The following is a 25,920-nucleotide window of genomic DNA, read 5'->3' on the forward strand; positions in this document are numbered from 1 at the left end:
TCATCTTGGTGCTCAGAGGATTTTCTCCACCCTTCTGGATAGCTCACCAATTGTTGTGCTAAATCCCTATCGACTCCAGTGGGGATGGCATCAGGTTCAAGAGGCCAAAGAAGAGACCCAGAGACAGTAACTGAGATATGGGGTTAGTGGGGTTTACATACAGGGGAGAGAGTCCAGTGGTGGCCGGCTGGGCAGGAGAACTGCTGGTCCAGTGGTGGTGGGCTGGACAGAAGAATCACACAGCCTAGTGGCAGCGGGCTGGGCAAGAGAACTGCATGGCCCAGAGGCAGTAGGCTGGGTAGGAGAAACACAACCACTTGCAAAAAGTGTGCAGTTTATATAGCATTTTCACTTAGCACCCTTCCCCTAACAGCCTCCACCTTGCAGTCTTCATCCAACCCGAAACCCAGAGCCTGGTTCCCCTGTACAGCCCATGTTCCACAGGATGGGCTGGGGAATCAGATGTTCCTCATAGATAAGGAATGAATGCCCTCAAGCGCACATTCAGGTATGTCAGCCATGCAGTGTCATTCTCATGGTATGCACAAGGCATTGCTGTCAGGGTCATTCACCACACATGTCTGGCCACATTATAGGTGTTTTGGCAATACTTCCTGACTGAATAAAAATGAAAAAAAAATGGATAGAATATTTCTGAAAGCCCAGGCTTATATAATATTATCTCAAATGCCTCAGGTTTAGTGATTCTCTAAAATCCCATGCCTAGAAATGGATCCATTTCCCAGCATGCATGGCACAAATATGCATTCTTCTCTCTTCTGCTCTTGTCAATGAATCAACAAATATTTATCAAGGATCAACCACATGTCTAGCACTATTCTTGTGCAGGAAAAAACACAAAGTTCTCCCTGCCTTTGAGGAGCTTATAGTATATTTTTTATTTTTAATTGACAAAAAACAATTGTTCATATTTACGGGATAAAATATGATGATGTGATATTTTGATCGATGTATACATTGTATTAGAAAGATTCAATCACGTCAATTAATATATCCCTTTTCTCACCAGCTTATTTTTTGTGGTGAGAAGGTTGAAAATCTATTCTTTTAGCAATTTTGAAACATGTAATACATTACTATTAACTGTGGTCACCATGCAGTGAAATAGATCACTAGAGCTTGTTACTCCAGGCTGAGACTTTATGCCCTTTGATCAACATCTTTTTCCATCTCTACCCCTCTCCCCCAGCCTCTGGTAGTCACCTTTCTATTCTCTCTTCTCATTTTCATGGAATATCTTTTTCTATCCCTTCACTTTAAGTTTATTTGTGTCCTTAGAGGTGAAGTGAGTTTTTCTAGGCAGCATATAATTGGGTCTTAAATTTTTATCCATTCAGCCACTCAATATCTTTTGATTGCAGAATTTAATCCATTTACATTCAAAGTAGTTATTGACATGAGAACTTATGATTGCCATTTTGTTAAATTTTGTTCTGGTTAATTTGTAGAGCTTTTATTTTTCTCTTACTGTCTTCCTTTGTGATTTGATGATTTTCTGTAGTGGTATGCCTTAAATTCTTTTTATCTTTTGTGTATTTACTAAAGGTTTTTGCTTTGTGGTTACCGTGAGACTTACATAAAACATCTTATGCTAATTATAGGCTATTTTAAACTGATAATAACTTTGATCACTTGCACAAATTTTACACTTTTACTTCCTCCTAATTTGTTCTTGGTCACACATTTTGTATCTTTTATAATTTGTGTCCCTTAAGAAATTACTATAGCTATAGTTGTTTTTAATAGTTTTGTCTTTTAACCTTCATCCTAGAGATATAATTTGTTTTCAGACAACAATCACAGTATGAGTGTTCTGAGTTTAACTATATATTTACTTTTACCAATGAGTTTTATATTTTTATATGCTTTTATGTTGCTACTTAGCAACCCTCCCTGCTTTTTAAGTCTGAGAAAGTGATTATCTCCTTTTCATTTTTTAGGAGTAGGATTTCCAAGTATAGTATTCTTGGTTGACAGGTTTATTTTCCTTTTTAATCTTTCAGCTTTTTGAATATATCATCCCATTACCTTCTGGCCTACAGGATTTCTGCTGAAAATCCTCAGAGAGTCTTATTAGAGTCCCCTTATATGTAACTGTCACTTTTCTTTTGCAGCTTTTAGTATTCTCTCTTTGTCTTTAATGTTTGACAATTCTATTGTTAAGTATCTTGCTGTGAGTCCCTTTGGACTCATCCTATTAGGTGTATGTGGAGTTTACTGGATTTAGGTTTTAATTTCCTTCCTCAGAAGTGGGAAGTCTTTCCCATTATTTTTTTTGAATATGTGTTCTGTCCCTTTCTCTTTGTCTTCATCTTCTGATACTCTGATAATGTATTTATTATTCCACTTGATGATGTCCCACAGTCCCTTAGGCTGTCTTTACTTGTTTTCATTCTTTATTCTCCTCATATTGTTTGATTTTCTTTAATCCATCTTTATGTTCACTACTCCTTTTTTCTGTTTGATCTAGTCATTGTTAAAGCATTCTATGGAATTTTATTTTTGAGTTCAGTTATTCTTCAGCTTGATGATTTAGATTTATGTTTGTTTCCTTTTTTTTTTTTTTTTACATTTTCTACATCTCTGTTGAAGCTGTCAGTTTTTCCAAGCATCGTTCTCTTTACCTTGGTGAACATCTTTACCATTGCCCTTTTGAATTTCCTGTCAGGTAAATCACATATCTCTATTCCATTGAGTCAGTTTCTGATGATTTATCTTGTTCTTTTATTTAGAACATGTTTTCTTCATTTTCCAGTTTTTTCATTTTCCTTCACTCTCTGTGTTGGTTTCTGTACATTAGATTAAAAAAAAACTGCCTTCTCCAATCTTGTTATACTGCTCTGTGTGGGACACACAGTTAGACTGGCCAGACATTCCAGGTGCCTCTAAACTATTTGTGTTTGTCCAGCCTACTGTTTTTGTTCTTATTGTGGTCTCCAAGAAATTAAAGCATCAGTTGGGTGTAGTGGCACACACTTGTAATCTAGCTACTTAAGGGGCTGAGACAGGAGGATCACCTGAGCCTGCGAGGTTGAGGCTGCAGTGAGCCATGATCATGCCACTGCACTGCAGCTTGGGCAGCAGCAGAAGACTCTGTCTCAAAAGTGTCAAGTCACGCTATTGTCTTAAGAGAGGTGGGATAGAAGCCAGTCCCTTGGGACGTAGATGGAAACATTTGGGTGTTAGATGTGTGTTCCAGCTCCTTCTTTCTTTGCAGAGAAGCTAAGAGCTAGAGTTTATCTTCACTCATTCTGCTCTACATCAAGGAAAAGGTCTGAAACACATGCCTATACTGTTCGTCAGAGTACTGACTTTGAACCTGCGGAGATGGCTGCTGAATATTTACAAGTTTAAAAGTCACCTTTTTTGTTTTCGGTGATCTAGGAGACTCAGGAGTGCAGTCTGTCAACTCCCATAGTGAGGAGATTTAAGAGCTAGTCCTTCAGGTGAAAGTTGTAAAAGTTAGGGCATGCAGAAACTACTTCTAGGGAGAGTCTGCAGATTTGAATTTATTTCTGGAGCAAGCCAGGGAAGAAGGCGTGGGGAGTTCTCACTCTCCTGTTTGAGCAAGCAGAAGTTTCACACCTTCCTAGCAAGGGGAGACTTCTGGTCTGGAGTTATCACTGAAGTGAGCCAGCGAGGAAGGTGCAGGGAGTGCTCTTTCTCTTTCAGGAATGGAGACATCTCCCAGCATTCTCCCAGTGAAAGATTCCAAGACTTTATCTCTAGAGCAAGCCAGGGAAGATGGCACAGGGAGTGCTGTCTTTTCATTCTTGCCAGCATAGTTCTTCAACCTCTTTCTATGGAGAGATAACAGGGCTGGGATTATTGTCAGGCCTCCGTGTGCAAGCCTGGACCCAGAAAGTGTGAAGTCCTGCTGGCCTAAGCTGATTGACCCCCACCCCCTGCCTGCTTTCACCATTATCCCTGATCACCCAGCGAAGCTTCCCCCGAACATTAAGCTTCTCTCCGCACCCTGCCATCTTAACTGTTAATATGATAATGTGAATACTCCTCCCACCCTGCCATCTTAACTGTTCTTGCTCTGTGAATATCCTTCTGCCCACTCTACCATCTTAACTACTCTTAAACCTTACCCCACCTGCCATTGTAACTGAACTTATGGTAATGTATACTCCTTGTCCCTACCCCCACCACTGTAACCAATCTCACTCTATAATACCACTGCCCACCCCAAACCTATAAAACCAACTGCTATCCCACCACCCTTTGCTGACACCCTTTTCAGCCTCAGCCCATCTGCACCCAGTTGAATAAACAGCCATGTTGCTCACACAAAGCATGTTTGGAAGATATCTTTATTAAATGCATTTAATATTCGGTACTATTAGACACAAATAACAATTATCCCTGGAGCAAGCTGGGGAAAAAAAGTGCAGAAAGTGCTCACTCTCCTGTTCAAGCAAGAAGCCTCAGATCCTCTTTGCAGTGGGAACATTCTGGTCTGTATTTATTGACGAAGCAAGCCAGGGAAGAAGCCTTCGGGAATGCTCACTTTCCCTCTTAGGCATGGAGAGGTCCACCACCCTCTCTTTAATAGAGATTGTAGAGATTTACAGTTTATTTTTTTGAAGACAGACAATAGATACTCAAACAAATCCATGATTCTATGAGAAAATTAAAAGAGTTTAGCTTGACACACAATGACCGGGTTTAACCAAACTCAGGCCTGGCGGCTTGCCACTTGCTTGGAAGCCAAAAACGAGAAGCAAGATGGGGTGGAAGGAAAGCATTTTTATCCAAATGCTAGCTATTGAGAAGAATGACTGGACTTAGGTCTCAAAGAACTATCTCAGGTTTCTAGGCTGAGTGAAGGGGTTGAGAAGGGAAACTTGGTATAGGAAGCCTGTGTGAGTGGGGCAGGATGGAGGTCAGCATATCTTGCTCCAGTGTCTATCTTGAGATGTCCACCTGGAATATGGGCTGGCATCATTTTGACAATGGTCGGGTTGTAGATTAACCACCTTGAGGCAATTTCTAGGTGGGGAGACTTCCGAAACTGGGTCTCTATGCCTGGTTTATTTCAAGATTAGCCCCTGGAGCTTCTAAGCAAGTGCCTCATTAGACAAGCACATATGGTGCAGGGAGTGTCTGGAATAGAAAGATGAAGAAAGCATTTTCTTAAGATTAAGAAGAGAGAAAATAAAACTTCAAAATACATTTTGTGGTTAAGATACTGGGTTACATGGAGTGTGAAGAGGGTATGCTACTTTTGTCACTTTATACTTCTAGCTATAGCAATGGAGGCTTAGTGGGGGAGGGTAGATGACCTGTCTTAGATTCATTTGCAAACCAATGGTCCAGGCTCAGCATAGATTTCAAATCATACCCAGCAGAGGATGTGGCAGGTCTGGATAGAGCTGTAGGGTTTATTTATTTCTGTTTTCTGATTTTTTAATTTTTTTTTGAGATGGAGTCTCACTCTGTTGCCCAGCCTGGAGTGCAGTGGCGCAATCTCATCTCACTGAAGCCTCTACCTCCTGGGTTCAGGCGATTCTTCTGCCTCAGCCTCCTGAGTAGCAGGGACTACAGGCACTCGCCACTACGCCCAGCTAATTTTTGTATTTTTGGTAGAGATGGGGTTTTACCAAATTGGCCAGGCTGGTCTCGAACTCCTGACCTCGTGGTCCACCCACCTTGCCCTCCCAAAGTGCTGGGATTACAGGCATGAGCCACTGGGGTTATTTTTTAATTAAAAAATATTTTTTTTTTGAGACAGGGCTTTGCTCTGGAGTACAGTGGTACAGTCATGGTTCACTGCAGCCTTGACTTCCTGGACTCAAGTGATCCTCCTCTATCAGCCTCCCAAGTAGCTAGAACTACACGCAAGCAGCACCACACTTGGTTAATTTTTTACTTTTTTTTGTAGAGATGAGATCTTGCTATGTTGCCAAGGCTGGTCTCAAACTCCTGGCCTCAAGCAATCCTCCTACCTTGGTCTCCCAAAGTGCTGGGATAACAGGAATGAGCCACTGAGCTCAGCCAGTTTTATGCCTTAAGAGGCTTCCTGTGTTAGTGTCTTGGTTCAAGTGGTGAGGGGTAACGGTTAGCAACTTGTCATGACTTGATTGGGAATGAAATAATATAGTAACTATATGGTAATCAATGTAATCAAGAACAGTTTCCTCAAAAATACCTGGCTGGAGCAGCAACTGGGTGCTTCTCCCATTCTGATTCTGGTGTAGGAAAGTTTAAATCTTTCACCTGAAGTTTCAGCAATTTGAGCCTATGAAACAAATTGATAACAGATGAAAGAAAAAAGGCATACAAATTTACTGACATGCATATGGGCAAGAGAAATATGAGGCTCAAAGGTGGGGGTTGATGATTGAAGTTTTTATAACATCCTGAGGTTACAGAAAAAAAATAGGGGCTTGGAGCATGCCAAGACAGGTTACAAGAGGGAGAGAAGAGAAAAAGTCCAGCATGAGACCACTAGCCTGGCTAGTGAGGATGATCTTGTTATGCAAATGAACCTCATAGGTAGCAACCCTGAAAGAATAGATAAATAGTAGCCTGTAATAACAGTTTCTCTGTCAGACTTTCAAAGGTGTCAGACTCTGAGTCAGTCTTTCTCTCTCTCTCTCTCTCCCTCCCAACCCCATCAGTTAATCTTTCCTAGATTTGGACAAGGGGTTGCCTCAGAAAAGGCCTGTTTGCAGCTCCTAGTTACTTCACTTTATTTCCTCCACAGATGCAAATCTCCCTTTCCCCCCCAGAAGGAGGAAATTGCAGGGCTATTCTTGTGCTTGCAGCCTCTCTGAATAGCCATATCAAATTATGCCAAAGAAGTATATTTGGCTGGGCTTAATGGCTTATGCCCGTAATCCCAGCACTTTGGGAGGCTGAGGCCGGTGGATCACTTAAGGTCAGGAGTTTGAGACCAGCCTGGGCAACATGGTGAAACCCCGTATCTACTAAAAATACAAAATTAGGGTGGTGTGGTGGCAGGCGCCTGTAATCCCAGCTACTCGGGAGGCTGAGGCAAGAGAATCGCTTGAACTCAGGAGGCAGAGGTTGCAGTGAGTCAAGAGCTCATCACTGCACTCCAGCCTGGCAGACAGCATGTGAGACTCTGTCTCAAAAAAAAACAAGAAGTATATTTTGGGGTAAAATATATTTTGTTTCCCTCACTGGTCAATTAGTAGAAGCTGTTTGGCATACTATCTTGAGAAGAATTCCTCAATGAGAATTCCAATTTCAGAACGAGTTAGAAGCAAGCTAAAGCAAAGAAGCAAAGTGAGCGATTATTCTCTTGACATCCTAGGAATCAAAAAAGAGTATGTTCTGTGACATATCATGCTTGTGTTTTCTGAGGACACAAGGACTTAATCTAACTTCTTTTTTGACCTGATCCAAGCCATCAGCCAACGAGAAAGGTGATTGAATGGTGATGTCTTCCATGAGTCCAGTAATAAGTATGCTCATGCCCATCTGTGATGGTGCTTAGTCCTATCCAGGCCCAAATCCACAATGGGGCATAACTTTTCAGTAACTGCCCAAGGCTTAGGAAATTAACTATTATGCCAAGATGTCCAAAACACAGCATGAGCCTGTAGTGGATGGTACGGCCTTAGTGGCTTACAGACGCAGTGTAGTTTAAAAAGACTGCTGGACTACTTGATATTATAATCCCCAGAGTCTAGGTTAGTTGGAATACTCACAAACTGCATGAACTTGAGAAGGTCAGTTTCTTTTCTAAGCATCAGTTTCTCCGTTTATTAAAAAAAAAAAATCAACCCAATAATTCCTGTTCTTCCTACTTCACAGGGATTTTATGACACTCAAATGAACTCATGCTTGGAAGAGTATTTCACTTGGTTCTAGACAAGAACAAGCTATCATCATTAGTTTGCTGGTGACAGGGAAAGCTGCTATTTCCTTTCCCTACCTTTTTTCTTTTCTTTTCTTTTTTTTTTTTTGACAGAGGTAGTCATTTATGCACCAGAAAGAACAGTTAAATTTCTAGGCTGTGTGCTCCTCTTAGTGAAATGATTTAGAGCCATGTGTAAATAGCACATAAATTTATTATGACTTGGGTCCAAACCGGGGAATGTGTCTGTATATACACACACACACAATCACCTCTGAACATCTAACAGTGAAAAATATTGCAGCCTTGTAAAAACCAAAGCCACCTTCTTCCTAACTCCTGACAGCTTAAAATAAATGGAAAGGAAAGTTAACTCTACACACCAGTGCTATGGAGTTTTTATAAATCAGGCAAATTTTGAGTCTTGCAGGTAACGTCAGACCTGACGTTTACACTCCTGGTATTTCAAGCCTAATTACTTGCTGCTGAATCGCCCAGGTGGCTCTCCAGGCACAAGGATGTGGAACCGCTATTTATTTATTCTAAAGAAATAAACAAACAAAAAGTTGACCATTGGGCCAAGTTAATCAAAAAGTTTTTAATACAGTCATTGAAGGACCAAGGCAAATGCTTGGAGCCATAAGCAGGTGGCGCAAATCATTTTTAGTCTTGTTAGAGAATGCGCAGCGGGCTGCTGCAGGGAGATGATTTCCTGCCTAATTAATCTGCATGTTGCCACCCTGGAATTTATTCATTTTGGGGCATGAATCCCATCTGTAAGGCCAGTTGTTAGAACTGGTGAGAAAAGACTTTCTTTTTTCCTTATTTATTAGAGGAGAGAAGGGGGGGGGAGAGAGAGAGAGAGAGAGAGAGAGAGAGAGAGAGAGAGCAGAGAGAGCCCATGTAGTTATATTTCAACTCGAAGCAAATCAAATACTCCTCTGAGTCTTCAGTATTTGAAAGCAGCCAAATGGCTGATGCAGGGTGGCCTGTTCTTTTTGTATTTATGAAGGAATTTATATGTATGTGTGTGTCTACATATCACATTTCCTCCATAAATGTATATATCACAAAACCACATATATATTGCATTATATATATAAATATAGATACATAAATAACTTTATATATATTACATTATATATGTATATATACATATACATAGATATATATATATAAAACTTTTTTGGTTTTAGTAGCAACATCTTAATTGGACAGAGCAGCCAGTCACTTAGGGTGGTGTGAGATGTTTTGAGGCACCGATTGATTAGCCAATCAGGCATGCTGCACTAGTCTAAATAGCGTCTTTGTGAAACTTAGAAAATGCACCCCTTGCTCAAGACATTTTACTTCTGTTTGTTTGGAAATTGTCATACTATATTGAATATGTTAGAATAAGACGCTTTACTGCCACCTGCCAGAAAGCTGTCATCATACGAACTTCAATCTACAGTGTCTTCAATGCAAAGACCACCTCTTTAGATGCGTTGCTCTGGCGTACCACATGGCCTAGACAATTGTACATGTTGGCACCACCATCGATGCAGCATTTAGCAAGCTGCTGGGGAAGACTGGCTGCTCATATGGTCCCTGCCCTCAGGCAGCTCAGTCTAGCTATGACAGACATTAGTCAAAATAATCATCCAAATACATGTACGATGACAAAATCAGGAAGTGCTTTGAAGAAAAATTTCGGGGTGCTACGGGACTTCTTTAATGTGATGATAAGTGTGTATCTAGTGTTTAAAATAGTTCTTGGCAACACAGTAATGCTCAACTGATAATCACAAGGATGAAGAATTCGCAAATTACAACAATCCACAAAACAGAAGTGTGTGGCAATAAAGCTTTCTTTGTAGAACTGATTTTAATATCTGATTGGGAGACCTACCAAGCAGACAATGTCAAACAGTGATGTTTGGGTAATTCAGTTCAATCTAGTGACTTCCAGTCAAGTTCAATCCCCATGTCCTTCCAAGCTCTGTCTGTGGTCAGTGTAAGTCTTCAGAGAGAGACAGATGGGTCACAGGCCACCCGTGGATGCTCCTTTCCTCACCCTTCCAGGCAGCCTATTCAAACTGGGATGTCAACGTCCCTGCTTATGTGGGCCTCTTTCCGAATGCTGAAAGCCCCGTTGGTCCCCTCCAAGCCACTTTTAAGGTAGGGCCCATCACAACCAAGGGCAGCCAGCTGTTGATCCTATGTGTGGGGTGGGTCTTGGGCGCTTCCCCTCGCAAGCTGCAGCCAGAGGCCAGATGGCACATCGGGCATCTTTTCTGATGCTCAGAAGGTCTGGTGCTTGGCTTAATTGTCTACAGTCACCATCTTGAAATTCACAATCATTTTATCTTTGCACTTGTCTTTTGTGAAATAGTGCACGCACCTGAGCAGAGGAAGGTGTGCAAAATGCATGTCGCCATTTCTTCCTCTCTCATTTGCACATAGCATTTGAATTAATTCCTTGTATTGACCAACCACTTAAGTGAAAATGGTGACACAGAAAGAGAAAGAGAGCGCAACCCATAGTTTCTTTTGTCTTCAGTCCTTCCTTAACTCATCAGTAAGCCAAAGGTAGAGAATGTCAGTAGAATGTGCAAATGTCACAAAGGGAGATAAAGACAGCATCTCCCCTGTTCTGGAAAGGACAGAATGTGTATGTATGTACAAGCTATGAAATACGAATTGTGTAATGCCCGGGCTTCTGCATATGAGTTAAATGCTTTTAAATTTGCATTTAAAGCTGGCATTGCACAATTTAAAGTAGAATGGTAAAATTCGGGCTAATAATTTTACATTCTAATTTTTCTTTACTCAGAACAACATTAAGTAGCAAATAAAAACTCCATGACAAGTTGAGAGAGAGAAAGACTGCAGAAGAAAGTGAAAAGCTTTGAATTTTAGCACTTTGCCTTGCTTTCTGAACAAGAAGCCTTACATTTCATTGCACTATGTCCTGCAAATGATGTAGCTGGCCTCGCTCAAGCTCCACACGCTGCACAGAGCTCCTTCCCTGCTTTTCCCACCCCCGGCAAAAAGCTAGGAGGTGGGGAGGGAGGGCAAAAGGTACACAGCTTTGTGCACTTCATTTTCTTTTTCCTAAAACTCCAACCCTTTTTTATTTTCCCAGCACGTGTTTCTAGCTTTTCCAAGGGCAAAGCATTGACAGCCAGGTTTAGTTGTCTCTCTACACTTCTGGGAAAATGGCTGTGGCATCTAGCTGGGAGCTGTGTCTTCCGAACGTAGTAAGAGACTGGTCTTAGCTTTCGGGTTGGCCTGTCTCCATGGCTATTCATTACAGTTCACACTTAGTTGGGACTTTTGGGAGAGAGGGAGAAGCCAGAGCCGGCAAGAACAGAGGGGAGACAGGCAGGGTCAGGGCATAGTGCTTCCACATCTCTCCTGATGTGGACTGTAGAAACTTCGTAAGCACCTGCTGCATAGGGCCTGACTCTGTTGGGGCTCAGAAAACAGAACCCAAAAAGGAAGGTCTCAGCAGCAGCCCCAGAAGCAAAAGTTTCTCTCTGGCCTTCTCCTTCCCTCTTCTGAGTCCCATTCTCTCCCAAGACGAGCCATTGAGACTAGAATCCCTCTTCCCCAAGGCAGGTTGCAGAAACCGGAACCCCTTTTCCAAAGCCAGCCATAAAATCTAAATATATTATCTGTGAAATCTGACCATAAAGAATGTATCTGACCTACCTGGTTTGACTGTAAGTCGCAAGACCCCCATTCCAGAGAGGCCCTGCCCTACACCCAGAAGGAAGCGATGCTTCAGAGACGCCAAGAAGAATCTAGACAGACAGGCCTTGCTGGATTTTCTGACTCAGTCTATTAACATTAAATCATCCCCCCTTTTGTCAAATCAGACTTCTACCTGGCTGCCCACACTTCGTTAAGCTAAAACATAAAAACAGATAGCTCCTCCTCGCCTTCGGGTCTTCATCTTGAAGCCTCCGTGGATACACGTTGAATGAATTAGGATGCTTTCTCTCTTATTACTCGGTCGGCCTCATGTCAGTGATTTTTCAGTGAACCGCAGTTCCCTCGTTGGTGGGCTGCCATGTGGGACAGGCAGGGAAGCACAGTGGACTCCAGGAAGGAAGAGGCAAGGCCCTTTGGGGAAGGAGCATCACTCAGTGGCAGATACAGGAAGCCCCACAGCCAGGATTTTTGGTCCTCTGCTCCACAGCGCACAGGCTTCAGAATCCTTCCTGAGGATTCTCCATTACCACCACACTTTTTAATTTTAGGAAATCAGCATGTTTTATTCATTAAAAAGATAAAATATCTTTGTGCCAGGAAGGCCCCAGAGGAGAGCAGTGCTCAGGGTGGCTAATGGATTTCTTTATAATGCAATTTAATGCAACAAGGCAACTCATGTATTTATGGTTGGGAGAGTTTTCTGCTCCGATTCGGGATGAGGGGCTGACAGCCTTAGACTGGGGATACTGCAGAATCCACACCCAGTCCCTGGCCTCACAGAGGCAGCTACTTTTTGCCTGAGCTACAGCCCTGAGGCTGAGCCATTACCCTGAGTGACCCATCCCCAGGAGACCAAGAGGCAGCAGGGCTGGGCCACTCTCTAGCCATCACCTCTCAGGCCCAGGAGGGAGACCCTGCAGGTAACCAAACAAGGGTTGAATTGTCCTCTGTGAAAAAGTCAACCTCTTGAGCATGAAAAAGCCCCAGCACTGGTATTAGAAACCAACTGAAGCAGGGATGAGTAAGCCTTCTGTGAGGAGGGAATTCTTTTTGTTTTCTAGAATCTGAGATTCCTGAGAAGACCGTGGAGGGGAGGCTCCTCTTCTGAGAGTCAGGTGGTGACCTAGGAGCCTGTGAAGCTGAGGACCTTCTCACTGGGAGCTCTGACTAATCAAGAACAGCCAGGGCAACAGCCATGTCTGTGGCCAGCAGAAATCTTTCTGATGCCCCCTGGCTTAAAGGAAAGAGACACTGTGGGATTACAGCTATCCTATAAAAAAAGCAAAATTCATCTTTTTCACATTCACCTGTGGGGCAGAAAATAGACACTGAGGGCTGAAAGCCCTTCCTCCATGGGTCGGCCAGGATGGCATCTGGTGTCTCAAAGGCCAGAGGCAGGTGAGGTAGTGGAGGCTGAGAGAGGCTTTGGAGGAGGAGGGCTCCACTGTTGGCAGCTGCTTCTCCTCCTCGGATTTCCCCCCTCTTCTCTCTGTTTTGATCTACTAGTACTTCTGCATTTCTGTTTCTCTTCCTAGCCTGGCTTTTCTAGCCTTGGAGAGGCACTCAAAGAAGGCTCAGAGCAGGTGAGCAAAAGGCAAGAGACAGGAGAGGAAGCCAGGCAGTGAGGTCATCAGGAGGCCACGTTGTGGAGCCAGAGGTCAGAGCACTTTGAGGTCAGTGTTTCTGGTATGGGAGTCCTACCTCTGCTAGAGCATAAAGACGCAAAACACATTTTCTGAAATCGTTCTTTCCTCTGAAGCTTTCTGGTTTGGTTGAGAACAAACAAACGAACAGGCTCCTAGAAGACAAAATAATTTCACCTTCTATAGTTTTTTGTTTTTGCTTACCTTTTAGAAAATAATTCCAACTTTTATTTTAGATTCAGGGGTCCACGTGCAGGTTTGTTACAAGGGTATACTGCATGATACTGAAGTTTGGGATATGATTGATCCCATCACTCAGGTAGTGAGTATAGTACCCAATAGTTTGTTTTCTAACCCTTTCTCCTCTCCCTCCCTCCCACCTCTAGTAGTCCCCAGTATCCATTTTTGCCATCTTTATGTTCATGAGTACCCAATGTTTAGCTCTTACTTGTAAGTGAGAACATGCAATATCTGGCTTTCTGTTCTTGCGTTAGGTTGGTGGCCTTCAGCTGCTCCCATTGGGTTTCTTAGGTTTTCTTCTAGGATTCGTATAGGACATGATTTTGTTCTTTTTATGGCTGCATAGCATTCCATGGTGTATATGTACCAATTCTTTATCCAATTCACCATTGATGGACACCTAGGTTAATTCCATGCCTTTGTTATTATGAAAAGTGCTGCAATGAACATACAAGCGCATGTGTGTTTTTGGAAGGAAGATTTATTTTCTTTTGGATATATAACTAGTAATGAGATTTTTGGGTCAAATGGTAGTTCTATTTTATGTTTTTTGAAAATCTTCAAGCTGTCTTGCACAGTGGCTGAACCAATTTGCTTTCCCACAGCAGTGTCTGTGGTCCCCTTCTCTGCAGCCTCACCAGCGTCTGTTGTTCTTTCGCCTTTTTAATAACAGCCATTCTGACTGGTGTGAAATGATACGTCCTTGTGGTTTTGATTCACACTTCTCTGATTGTTAGTGCTACTGAATATTTTTTTTCATATGTTTGTTGGCTGCCTGTATGGCTTCTTTGGAGAAGTGTCTGCTCATGTCTTTTGCCCTTTTTTAATGGGGTTTTTGTTTTTTGTTTGTTCAACTGTTTAAGTTTCTTATAGATTCTGAATATTAGATCTTTGTTGGACACATAGTTTGCAAATATTTTCTTGCATCCTGTGGGTTGTCTGTCTTTAGTTTAATTAGGTCTCACTTGTTAATTCTTTGTCGACTTAGTCTAAATTATTTCCCAAAGCCAATTTCCAAAATGGGGTTGCCCAGGTTTTCTTCTAGGATTCTTATAGTTTGAGGTCTCACATTTGAATCTTTAGTCCATCTTGAGTTACTTTTTGTATATAGTGAAAGGCGGAGGTCTGGTTTCATTCTTTTGCATATGGCTAGCCAGCTATCCCAGCACCATTTATTGAATAGTGAGTCCTTCTCACATTGCTTATTTCTGTCAACTTTGTCAAAGATCAGATGGTGATAGGTGTATGGCTTTATTTCTGGGTTCTCTATTCTGTTTCACTGGTTTTTGTAGCAGTATGATGCTGTTTTGGTTACTATCGCCTTATAATATAGTTGGAAGTTGGATAATGTAAAGCCTCCAGCTTTTTTCTTTTAGCTTAGGATTGCTTTAGCTATTCAGGTTCTTTTTTGGTTCCATATGAAGGTATAGTTTTTCTAGTTCTGTGAAAAATGATGTTGATAGTTTGATAGGAATAACATTGAATCTGTAGGTTGCTTTGGGCAACCATAAAAGTATGGCCATTTTAACAATATGGATTCTTCCAACCCATGAGCATGGAGCATTTTTCCATTTGTTTGTGTCATCTCTGATTTCTTTCAGCAGTGTTTTGTAGTTCTTCTCATAGAGATCTTTAATCTCCTTGGTTAAATATATTCCTGGGTATTTTTTTTATGTGTATGGCTATCGTAAATGGGATTGCATTCTTGATTTGGCTCTCAGCTTGAACATTATTAATGTATAGAAATGATACTGATTTTTTTACATTAATTTTGTATCCTAAAACTTTACTGAATTTGTTTATCAGTTCCAGGAGGCTTCTGACAGAGTCTTTAGAAATTTCTAGGTATGGACTCATATCATCAAACTTTTTTCTTTCTCTGAGTGCTTGCTCAGAGTCCTTGCTCTGGCTAGGACTTCCTGTCTTTGCTTTATCCTTTGCACAGTTTTCTGCTTTTTATTCTCTACCTTATCTTCTTTTTTAAGTGTAGATGGTCGTTGGGGCCAGAAAAGTAGACTTGGGAGCCAAGGTAGTGGCTAAGTTGCATAAATAAAAGACACAGACATCTAATGAAGTAAATCTACAAAGACAATAGAAAACTGAGGATGATAATACTGGTTTGCTATTGATTCAGTATCCAACATATTCAAGGAGCTTTCTATATATCACTTCATTTAGTCCTCTCAATAATTTAGACCCCATTAGGGATCAAGAAGAAATCAAGTGTCTAAATAGAGAGAGAGAAAAAAGAGGAGAAACCAAAGAGAAATAAGAGAAATCAATATGTGTGATATAAGATGGTGAATGGCTAGAACATGTGCCACTTCTCTCTTTTTCAGGCCGGTGACAGGCATATTAATCAATCACAGTGTCCTGGATGTAACTTGAATTTTTCTCTCCATGTAACACTCCAAGCAACCATTAGTAACTGGAAGAAACAAGTGCTCAATTTTAAATGTATTGGCAATGCTTAGTGTTATAAGAAAATCAGACAGAGTTCTAAAAGGGGATGGGTTGGGAGATGCCAGCTGCTTCAGAGGGGCCATGCTGAAAAGCACTGATTGTCCAGGAGCACCCTAGTGGTACCTGCAATGAGGGTAGTTTCTGTTGAGGGGTGGTGGTGGGATCCATGCTGCAAGAGGTTAAGAAGGTGATGGAAGGAGAAGTAGAGGCTGTGGGTACAGGTCACCTGTTCCTTGAATTTGCAAGCACCAAGTTCAAAAGTTGTTTGGACAAATAGTAGGATCCAGCAACACAGAGGAACTGGGTATTCATAACAGAGGCCATAAGGAGAGAGAAGCTGAGAAGCCTAGAGGCCACAAATGTGAAAATGCTTCAAAGACTATGGAGTGCTTTACAAACATGCAGAAAAGAACATGAAATAGTAAAACATTTGACTCTCATGTTTTCCTAATTAAAAAGAATAGGAGGATAAACAATTTTCTCCAAATGTTATACACATCAGGTACTTAGCCTCCATTGAACTGATAGGATCAATGGCATTAAGCAGTCAGGATGTGGGTTGGGATACATGTTCCAAAGGCCTGTTTCTCATTGTCTCAGTTGTCATTTTTATATTTTAGGAACAGATCTAGCTGTGAGTAATTGGAAAGCGTAGGTTGTCTTATAACCACAGTTCCATCACTGTGCCTCTCAACTTGACCATGAAGTCCACACAGGCCCCTCTCTGCCTTGGCTCCTGCAGAGCTCAGCTTCCATGGGCTCCCAGATTGCTGCAACCACCTCTTCCCTGTCCTGCTGCTAAATGACATCCACCCACCCACCTACCCGAGGCATTTGCTCACAAACACTATCACTACAAAATATTTCTACTAAATGCTCACAAAACGAACAAAATCCATCTGCTATTACTTTCAGAAAATCGTGCCACAAAACAGGCCTCCCACATCACTCTCTGTGGCTGTGTTACACCTTGTAGTTAACATGAGCCTCATGGATTCATGGACAGCCATGGACAGAAGGGGAGAAATTGTTTTAAGGTCCAACCAATGTGGATGACGTTTTCCTTGAGACATCCTCCAAGAGTTTCCATGACATTTTTCCTACCCAGGCTCTGTGCTGAATAACAAAAGCTACAATTTATTGAGCAGCTAATTCGAGCCAAGTACTTTGCAAAAGTTGTTTCTCATCCTTCTAAGTTTAGCATGGGAGGATCCTGTGGTAGACACAGAGTGATGTCACTCAGGTTTTGTTTACCAGCCGTAGGGGTGCAGCCAGCAAATGACCTCAAGCTGTGAACTCCTTTAGGGTCTTCCTCCACTGCAGAGAACTGCCTTGCTAGAGGTTACGTCTTTCTCAGGGCAGCCTGCATCCACGTAAATGCCCAGCCATTTTAGCCCAAAGTGGAACATTCATTCCATCAGGCACTTCCCATGCTCCAAAGAGGTCAAGGCTTTGTTTGGTCTTCATCAAAGTTCAGCTTCTTCCTCTGCCCAGTCTTCCTCCGCCCTCCTTTTTTTCACAGGTGCTGATCCCTAGCAAACATCTTGTACTGCAAACTCAGTGTTTGCTTTGAATTCTGTTTCCCACTCTATGAAAAGGAGATAGTACTTCCTATGGTTATTAAAAAGGTAAAACAAGATCATGCAGAGTAGAGTGCTTTCTGCCATGTCTGGCATACAGAACATGGTCAGTAAATGTTTGGCCATGTCCAAAGTCACACAGCTAGAAACTGTTGGATCCAGGACTCCAACCCATCTGCCTAACCCTACCTCTTGGCCCCAAAATTGGTTTAGAACTTTCTCATGATACTTCTCTTATAATGCTTTGTTTCATGGTTATTTGCCTGTTATTATATCCCTGCCATCCAGCTGCTAAGTTCTTGGAACAGAGATTATGCTATATCCATCCGCAACCCCAAGGCCTAGCAGTGGCCTTATACATGGGGTGGTGCTCCATTGTTGTTTACTGATGGAATGGCTGTATGCCTGACTAAACTGCCAACTCTTTTAAACTTCCTGTGGGGCTTGGAAAACGAATTAGATCATTTCGGATGCCCAGGTTTTACTTGGCATTTCTAGGTTTCCCAGTCTTCTCTCTACCTATTTTATGGGAATCTCTAAACTAATAAACCTAAACACCAATCTGAACAGGACAAGGAAGTGACTGTGTTGGACCAGGTTGCAGGGTTTTGAGTGAGAGGCTAGAGCTGGAATCTCATCAGGGAGCTGCCCTGGGCACAGCCCAGACTCTTCTAAAGCTGCTGGCCGGGCAGGGGGCACTGAGCTGGTCCTGCTGTTGCTCTCAGCGTGGGCCCCTGCTCTGGGGTGAGGGGTAGGCAGAGAAGCCTCCCTACCCTGGCAACTTCTGTCTATCAAAAGAGGCTTCCTGGTGGGTTTTCTCACTCACTTTCATGAGCCAAGTACTTGGATGTAAGACTAAAAGGATTTGTCCAAATTCTGAAAACTTGGATTGTAATAGTTTCTACAGCACACTCTGGCAGAATAATCTGAAAAAGTCTTTCTTAGTAGAAAGTAACACCAGCATATCATGAAACAAGTCCGCTTGGGTGAGCCAATCTCCTTTCTGATCTCCTCAGGATCCTTCCTTGCCACAAGAAGAGCTGGGAATTCACTGTAAGGCAGGCCTAGTCCAAATTTGGACTATATAAAACTGTTTTTCCTTTGTATACCTCCTCCACTCCTTTCCACTATGAGGCAGATTTTAAACAGGAGAATTATTTGATGTTTAATTCCTTCCAGCAGAATCAAACTTTTAAAGAGGAATGCAGAGATGGCAATGATCAATGTAAAAGTTTTAATGATGGAATTTTAGACCCTATGACACTGTCCCATCTCTCAGCACCTGCCTACACTGTGTGTTAAAGTCAGGTCTTGCTTACAGTGTCTCTGCCATGCTATCTGCCAAGGGCTGTGGCAGTGTGAGATACTGTATGTTTAAATAAAGGTATTATTATAATCTAGGTTCTACTGGGCCAAAACATCACATGATTTGATGATATAGTTAGAGGATACAGAGCCAGAGAAATTAAGGCACACACTAAGAAGAAATGGAGAAAAATATTTTTTTCAAATGAGAATTGAAATAAGATGGAATTAAGGAGGCAGAAAGCAGTTTGGACTGGCAAGAACTCTCAGGCTAGTTAGCATACCTCCTCAGGGAGGTGGAAGGTAAGACAGAGATGCTGGACGGACTTGGCCCCAATGCTTCTTTTTAGTTTTATTTTTTAAAGCATTTTCCCCCTAATTATAAGTAGTACATGCCTATTGTAGAAATTTCATAGAACAGACAATTACAGAGATGAAAGTTCAAAGCCATATCAGAAGACTCTACTGCCTACTCAGTCATTCTTGACATTCTGGAATGTTCTCGAATGGCCTTTAGAAATTATACACATATGTATTAACATTTTTTCCCAGAAACATTTTGGTTTAATAGACTGTCCATGTTAGTATGTAAATAATAGTAAATTTCGTATCTACTATCTTTTGACTTCCAGGCCTGTTTTAACAATGTGACATGATGTGTCCTTCTAAACATGGACAATATTAATGATGACACATGAGTCTGCATTTGTATGGTGGCTGTATCTAGCATAGTTGCTAAAATCTTTCCTAATTCTAATAGTCCATATGGACATTTTCAAGGATTTTTTACATCAAGAAATCGTATTACTTGTGCATAATGACAATGTTATCTCTTCCTTTTTAGTCCATTTACCTTCAATTTCCTTTTCCTTGATTTACTCTGTTGGATAAGATCTCCTGTAGAACAATGTTGAATAGAACCTGGGACAAAGGACAGGGTATCCTGTAACGCTTCTAATATTTTAAAAGTGTAAAATTGAAGACTTATTCATAATAAAAACTGTTCACCAACTATAAATGAAAAATATTTTTCAAAACTTGATGACAAGCATCCACCAAAAATCTAATGAGAATATTCTACTTTCGACACATGTTGCCCCTGTCTAGGAGGATAAATGCATGTTAATAATTGAATATGCATGTGAATGCATAGGAAGCCTAGAAATCAAAAGGTAATGAATAAATATCATGCACATATTATATTATGAATATACTATTATGCACATATTAAAATGGGCATCCTTCTAAATCAAAGCCTTTCTGGAAAAAATGTGACATATTTACGTAATTTCTTTAAGGTCATTAGGGAACATTCTAACATGTTAAAAATGGTTGACTCAAGACACTGGAATTTATATTTATAAAAGACAAACAAGTTTTAAGACAAAAATAATTTGTAGGGGTAAAGATAAAGCATGAAATAATGATAAAAAGAAAAATTCACTAGGAAGATAAGGCATATTTTTACAAAACAGTTTCATAATGTCTGTTTCTGGTGGATGAATTTAATATAATTTTATTTATTTTGAATATTTATATTTTTAGAAGTACGTATTCAATTGTTATTCTTTTAGTGGTTACCCTTGAATTTTTTAGCCTACATATTGATTTAAGAAATCTAACATTAAATCAACACATCTACCCTCTGTGGAACAATACCAGGGCCTTAGAATGTTTTAATACTGGTGACTCTCACTTATGATCTATGTCATTATCTAAAATTTTGGTTCTGTTTTGTTTTTAAATGCCCTAAAATTAGTCATTTTATTATGCATAGAGTTTTAGTTTTGTTTTTCCTTCTTTTCTACAGTTGATACTTATTTGGACTTCCCCTGGTGTTTACCGATTTATTTGCTCCACAGCGTTTTATGTGTTCCACTTCTGTTTTCTAGGTTCAATTTATTTCTAAATAAATAACTCTTCAGTAGTTCTTTTGGCAATGATTTGTGAGTGATAAACTCTCTTTGCTTTATGTTGCCCTCACTCTTGAATCGTGGTTTCTCTAGGTATACAATTCCTTGTTGACAATTATATTCCTGCTTACCTTGAGGACAGCATTCCACTGTATCTAGGCTCTGTTTTTTCTGATGAGACATCAGTCCATTTATTGTTTTTTTTTTTTTTTTAGATATCTACTTTCCCGATCTTCCAAATTCTTAAAATTTCTGTATCACTTTTCATCTCTTCTTCAGTGCTGTAAACATGATTCTTAATGGCAATGTCTTTAATTTTACGAATATGCATAATTTACTCAATTGTCTCCTTAACTGAACATTTATATCTGTTTGCTTTTAAAAATTAACTATTAATGCTGGGATTGACATTGAGTATACATATATTTTTCCATACATTGCATATTAAGCTACATGCAATACAAAGTAATGACTTAGGAGGAAGGGAAGTTATTAACAGGAAAATAATAAAACAAAGTACAGGGTAAGCACGGAAAAATTAATTCTACCTTTTCCTTAAGGTAAGCTATGAACCTAAGGTGCCCAAGGGGAGATGAAAATATGGTTTAAATATGTTTTACATTGTCTATAAAATAAAATTGAATGAATTACTCAAGAGAAGCAAGCTTGTTTCCTAACACTATTATGGGTGAAGAAGAGACCCATGGCATGATACTGACATGCAGTTCAGTCATGGTGATTCTAAGAGGGGTTGAAACAATGTATTTCACATATACAACTTCCTAAGAGTCTGACTTCTTCTATGGGTAATGTTTGAAATATCTTCTACAGGGTCTTAATCTGCAGACTGTGAAACTTCTGGAATTATCTGCCAAGTTTGTATGTTGCATTTTGGGGTACAGAGATTTGAGGCTGTTGCTGTTCTTCCTGTCTGATTTTGGATAGGGCTCCACTCCGGCTCCAGCTCCAAAAACAACTCTTGATGGCATATCCCTGGTAACTGCTAGAGGCCCATTGGTGGGCATAACACACGAGTTGGCTCAACTATTGTACGGTGAAGCTTGTTTATGCTCTGTCTCTTTCTAGATCTGCACAGGAAGCACACAGCTCTGGTTACCACTGGAAGCTGTCTTGCCCCCACAAGCCAGCCTTAAGATGCTGCTGATGCTGGGATTGCAGAATGGAGTAACAGAGAAGTAAGTTGTTGATGACACCATTCACTGCTGATTGTAGCATGTCTGGAGTCTGCTGTACATCTAGATTTCAGTTATTTCCAGATATTTTAATGGAACTTAAGCCAATGTGAATCATGTTTTCATGACTTGCATCAGAAAGTATTGTCACTGATACAGAGCTGCATAACTTGACTTTGAAGAATCTGTGACTAAAAGGATGTAAGAGTCAGTTAGCTATAAAAATGGATGACAGACTAGGTGTGGTGGCTCATGCTTGTAATCTTAATGCTTTTGGAGGCTGAGGTGGGAGGATCACTGGAGCCCCAGAGTTCAAGGTTACAGTGAATTATGATCGTGCCACTGGCCCTCCAGCCTGGACCACAGAGCAAGACCCTGTCTCTAAAAAGAAAAAGAAAAGAAAGAAAGAAAAAGGAAAAAAGAAAAGGATGACAAGTCTTAAGAATTGTCACATTCATAATGTTTTCTAAGCACTAGGCAGTGGTCTTAGTACTCTATGTACATTAATTTATCATCATAAGAACTCAGTAAAATTGGTCTTATCATCCCTGTCATTATCCAATTATCATTTCCATTTACAGAAGTAGAAAGTGAGTCATGAAGGTTAAGTAACTTGGCTAAGTTCGCTCAGCTGCTGAGGTCAAGCAGCCTGGCCCCAGAGCCTGGGTGCTTAACCACTGCCTCTCGGTGAAGTGCACCTACCTCCTACAGAGGTCACGTGCCTTCCAACCTGGGGTTTTGTGTAAACATAGGACAACATAGAGGTCATGATTTCAATCCTTGGCAAGAATCTAGAGGACAGCTATTCTGAGTTGCCAAGAAGTTGGCAGATGTACGACTTCAATAGTCAGTGGGGAAGGGAGGACCACATACGGGTTAAGAGAGCAGGAATTGGTATTCGGCCTGAGTTGAGTCTGGATTTGCCGCTTACCAGCATTATGCTCTAATCTGTGGGAGTTTTATTTTCTGCAGCTATAAAGTGGGGGATAGTAATCTTTAGCTCGCAAGGTTATAAGGCTTAAATAAGATAGTGGGCACAGACAGTGGTCTTCCTGCTGAGAGACCACAACTTAGAATGGCTGGTCTCTGGCCTCTGTATGAGTGTGGGGAAGCCTGGTGGTCAGTCTGCACGGCAGGGTATCAAGGCACAGTGCCTGATTGGGAGAGTGGAATAAAAAGTAGATGCTTTATTAGTATAAGGCACCTAGAATAGGCAAATTCATACAGACTCAAAGTAGAATAGGGGTTACCAGGTGCTGGGGGAAGAGGGAAAGGGAGTTTGTGTTTAATGGATACAGTGTTTCTGTTTGGGGGGATGGATGGGGTGATGGTTGCACAACAGCGTGAATGTATTTAATGCCACCCAAGTATACACTTAAAAAATAAAATCGCCGGGCGTAGTGGCTCACACCTGTAATCCCAGCACTAAAGGAGGCTGAGGCGGACGGATCATGAGATCAGGAGTTCGAGACCAGCCTGGCCAATGTGGCGAAACCTTGTCTCTACTAAAAACACAAAAATTAGCCAGGTGTGGTGAGGTACATCTGTAATCGCAGCTACTCGGGAGACTGAAGCATGAGAATCACTTGAACCCAGGAGGCAGAGGTTGCAGTGAGCCAAGATTGCGCCACTGCACTCCAGCCTGGGAAAGAGTGAAACTCCATCTCAAAAACAAATAAATAAAAAATAAACTGATAAATTTTATGTTATGCATATTTTACCACAATAAAAGCATGAGAAAGAAAAAGCAAGAGCTCATGATAGTTATTGGTTAAGTGACAGTAGGGATGATGGTGACTGGTTCCGAACACCATGAACAGAAACTCTGGTATGAAAATTTAAAACCCATAAAAGTAATTAGATTATATTTTTAGAGCGCTTTTTATACGTCATATCTATTTGATCATAATCATTAGTTTGCATAATTTTTAAAAAGTCAAAAAAAATCATGAGGTAGAAAGGCTAGCAAAAGGTCATTTTTTCATTGCCTTGCTGTTTGGAAACAGTATATTTCAGCCCCTGCCATGGGCTTGCTCTGTGGTGAAAGGGCTGTGACCCGCACATACTACCAGGAGGCACGGAGCTCATAATGTGTGTCCCCTCAGCCCCATAGATGGAGGTGAGGCTTTCCTCGGGGGCCCCGTTCAGTTCCAATAGTCCTTACTGAGCATGCTGTTAAGCCTCAGCCTTAAAAATAAGAAGTATCTAATAAAAAAAAAAAAAAGTGCATGACCTCCTGTGACTAAAAGAAGGAAAAAAATCCAGCTCTAAACTTTTAAAAGAAAGTGCATCTTTATAATAACAATAAAATCCTCCCAATCAAGACTTTAAGAGGCAGACTGCATCCCTATCTTTGCCTGGGGCCCATAACTATCCTTAGCTAATCTTTCTCTGACAGATAAAGAGCTGCTATATCTGTTCTTATAGCTCAATTTTAAACTTTATTCAGAGAAGTGGGGAGAGGAAGCCCTGGATGAGAATAAAGAATGAGTGTTTGAGAGTGGGCAAGGGGAAGAGAAAGATGGGATTATTTATTTGCAGAATAGATGCTTGTAGAAAAAGCAAATCTAAGATCCAAAGCCTTGTGGTTCGTTCAGGGATACTTTAGACAACTTTTGAGACTGCAGGGTCACATCGAGGTCAGTTAGCTACAGAATTCCATATTTACTCCAGTCCAGCCTTCCCGGAGGTGTACCATCAGGGAGGGTTATTCTGACAGATCGAATGGGTGCCCAGATGGCCCCCTTCTGAACGAGGAGAGAACAAGAGGAGCTTTTCAAATGCTGTGGCAAGTGCAAAGGTGACAAACAGGAAGAAAGAGTTTGTGAGAATTCTGTGTCCCCGCCAATCGTTCCCATGGAAAGCTATGAAATCTTCCGTGCAAGATATCTCTGAAAATTAGAAAGATATTTATCAGCTCAAGATGGTTTCCATTTAACTCTGTACTAGAGATAGATCATTCTAAAGGGCCATTTGAATCCTACGGTGCTGTATCTTCATGAAATTGATATTCTTAGTCAATATGGACCTTGTTAGAAGCCTGGGGTGGGGGTGTCCGCCCAGCTCACACAGACACCTTTCTCCGTGACCTTTACTGGTAGATGGGCAGAGGCAGCCATGTTTGTACTATTTGGTTGCATCCTCCTGGCTATAGCTGATTGGATCCTGACCCAAGAAAAGCTGGTTAAATTCCTCCTCCCAGGGGGTTAAGGGTGTCTAGATTGGTATAGTTTTTTTGCCAGAAGTAAAATAAACTCAGAATCCTTGAAGATACCATCACTCGTCATCTCTGTGGAAAAGTGAAAAAAGTGTTCTGTTCAGAGACAAGGAGCTAAGAGTATTGGTGGTTCCTGTCATCTTTTTGGTCCTCGGTTCTAGTTCTTTTTAAAGATCTGGCTGTACTTGGGGTCTATGAGCTGTGTCAATCCTTCCAGCAAATTATTTTTATGTCTTAAACTAGTCAGAGTTGGTTTCTAAAAAGAATGTAAGTATTTTCGACTCAAATGTGGGGCATGAGATCTGTGCCCATACAGAAGACAATTAGACCGATGATTACAGTATGTATCACCTCTGAGTCTGCCATCCCATAGGTAGCTTATTATGTGAGAGATGTCCCAACCTCCAACCATGGAGTCCACCTCCTATTGTCTTCAGATCCCATCTAGATTTCTGGGGAAATCACCAAAGGATCCCAAACTAGGAATTATCTTAATTATTCTTTTCTCAACCTCTCTCCCAATCATCCAATCCCTCCTCAAAACCTTTTGGTTCTACCTCCAAAATTGATCCTAAGTGGATTCACTTCTCTTTACTTTCAGAGTGGCTACCCTAAGCCATCAGTGCATTTAGTTTGGTTTACTGCAATGGCTTCTGAGCTAGCCTCTGGCCTCCTTGCATCTACTTTGTTCTCTCTCCCCTCCCAATACATTATCTACATGGCAGCTAGATTGATCTCTTTGAAATGTAAATTAGATCATGTCACCTTCCTACCTGAAACATCCTGTATCAGTTAGGATGCAGGCTGAGTTG

At 41.2% G+C, this 25,920-nt stretch overlaps 1 long non-coding RNA gene across 1 annotated transcript in view; it reads left to right on the forward strand.

The window, feature by feature from the left end:
* The window catches only part of LOC119469573, a 123,767-nt gene extending 101,584 nt beyond the window's left edge, over positions 1-22,183 (forward strand). The window contains exons 2-3 of the long non-coding RNA XR_005198405.1: positions 13,090-13,227; positions 21,785-22,183. This is a non-coding gene — a long non-coding RNA (uncharacterized LOC119469573). The remainder of the gene's footprint in view (positions 1-13,089; positions 13,228-21,784) is intronic.
* The last annotated feature ends 3,737 nt before the right edge of the window (positions 22,184-25,920 follow it).

The sequence above is a fragment of the Cebus imitator genome, unplaced genomic scaffold, assembly GCF_001604975.1.
Source record: "Cebus imitator isolate Cc_AM_T3 unplaced genomic scaffold, Cebus_imitator-1.0 Scaffold716, whole genome shotgun sequence".
In the NCBI taxonomy this organism is placed as follows: domain Eukaryota; kingdom Metazoa; phylum Chordata; class Mammalia; order Primates; family Cebidae; genus Cebus; species Cebus imitator.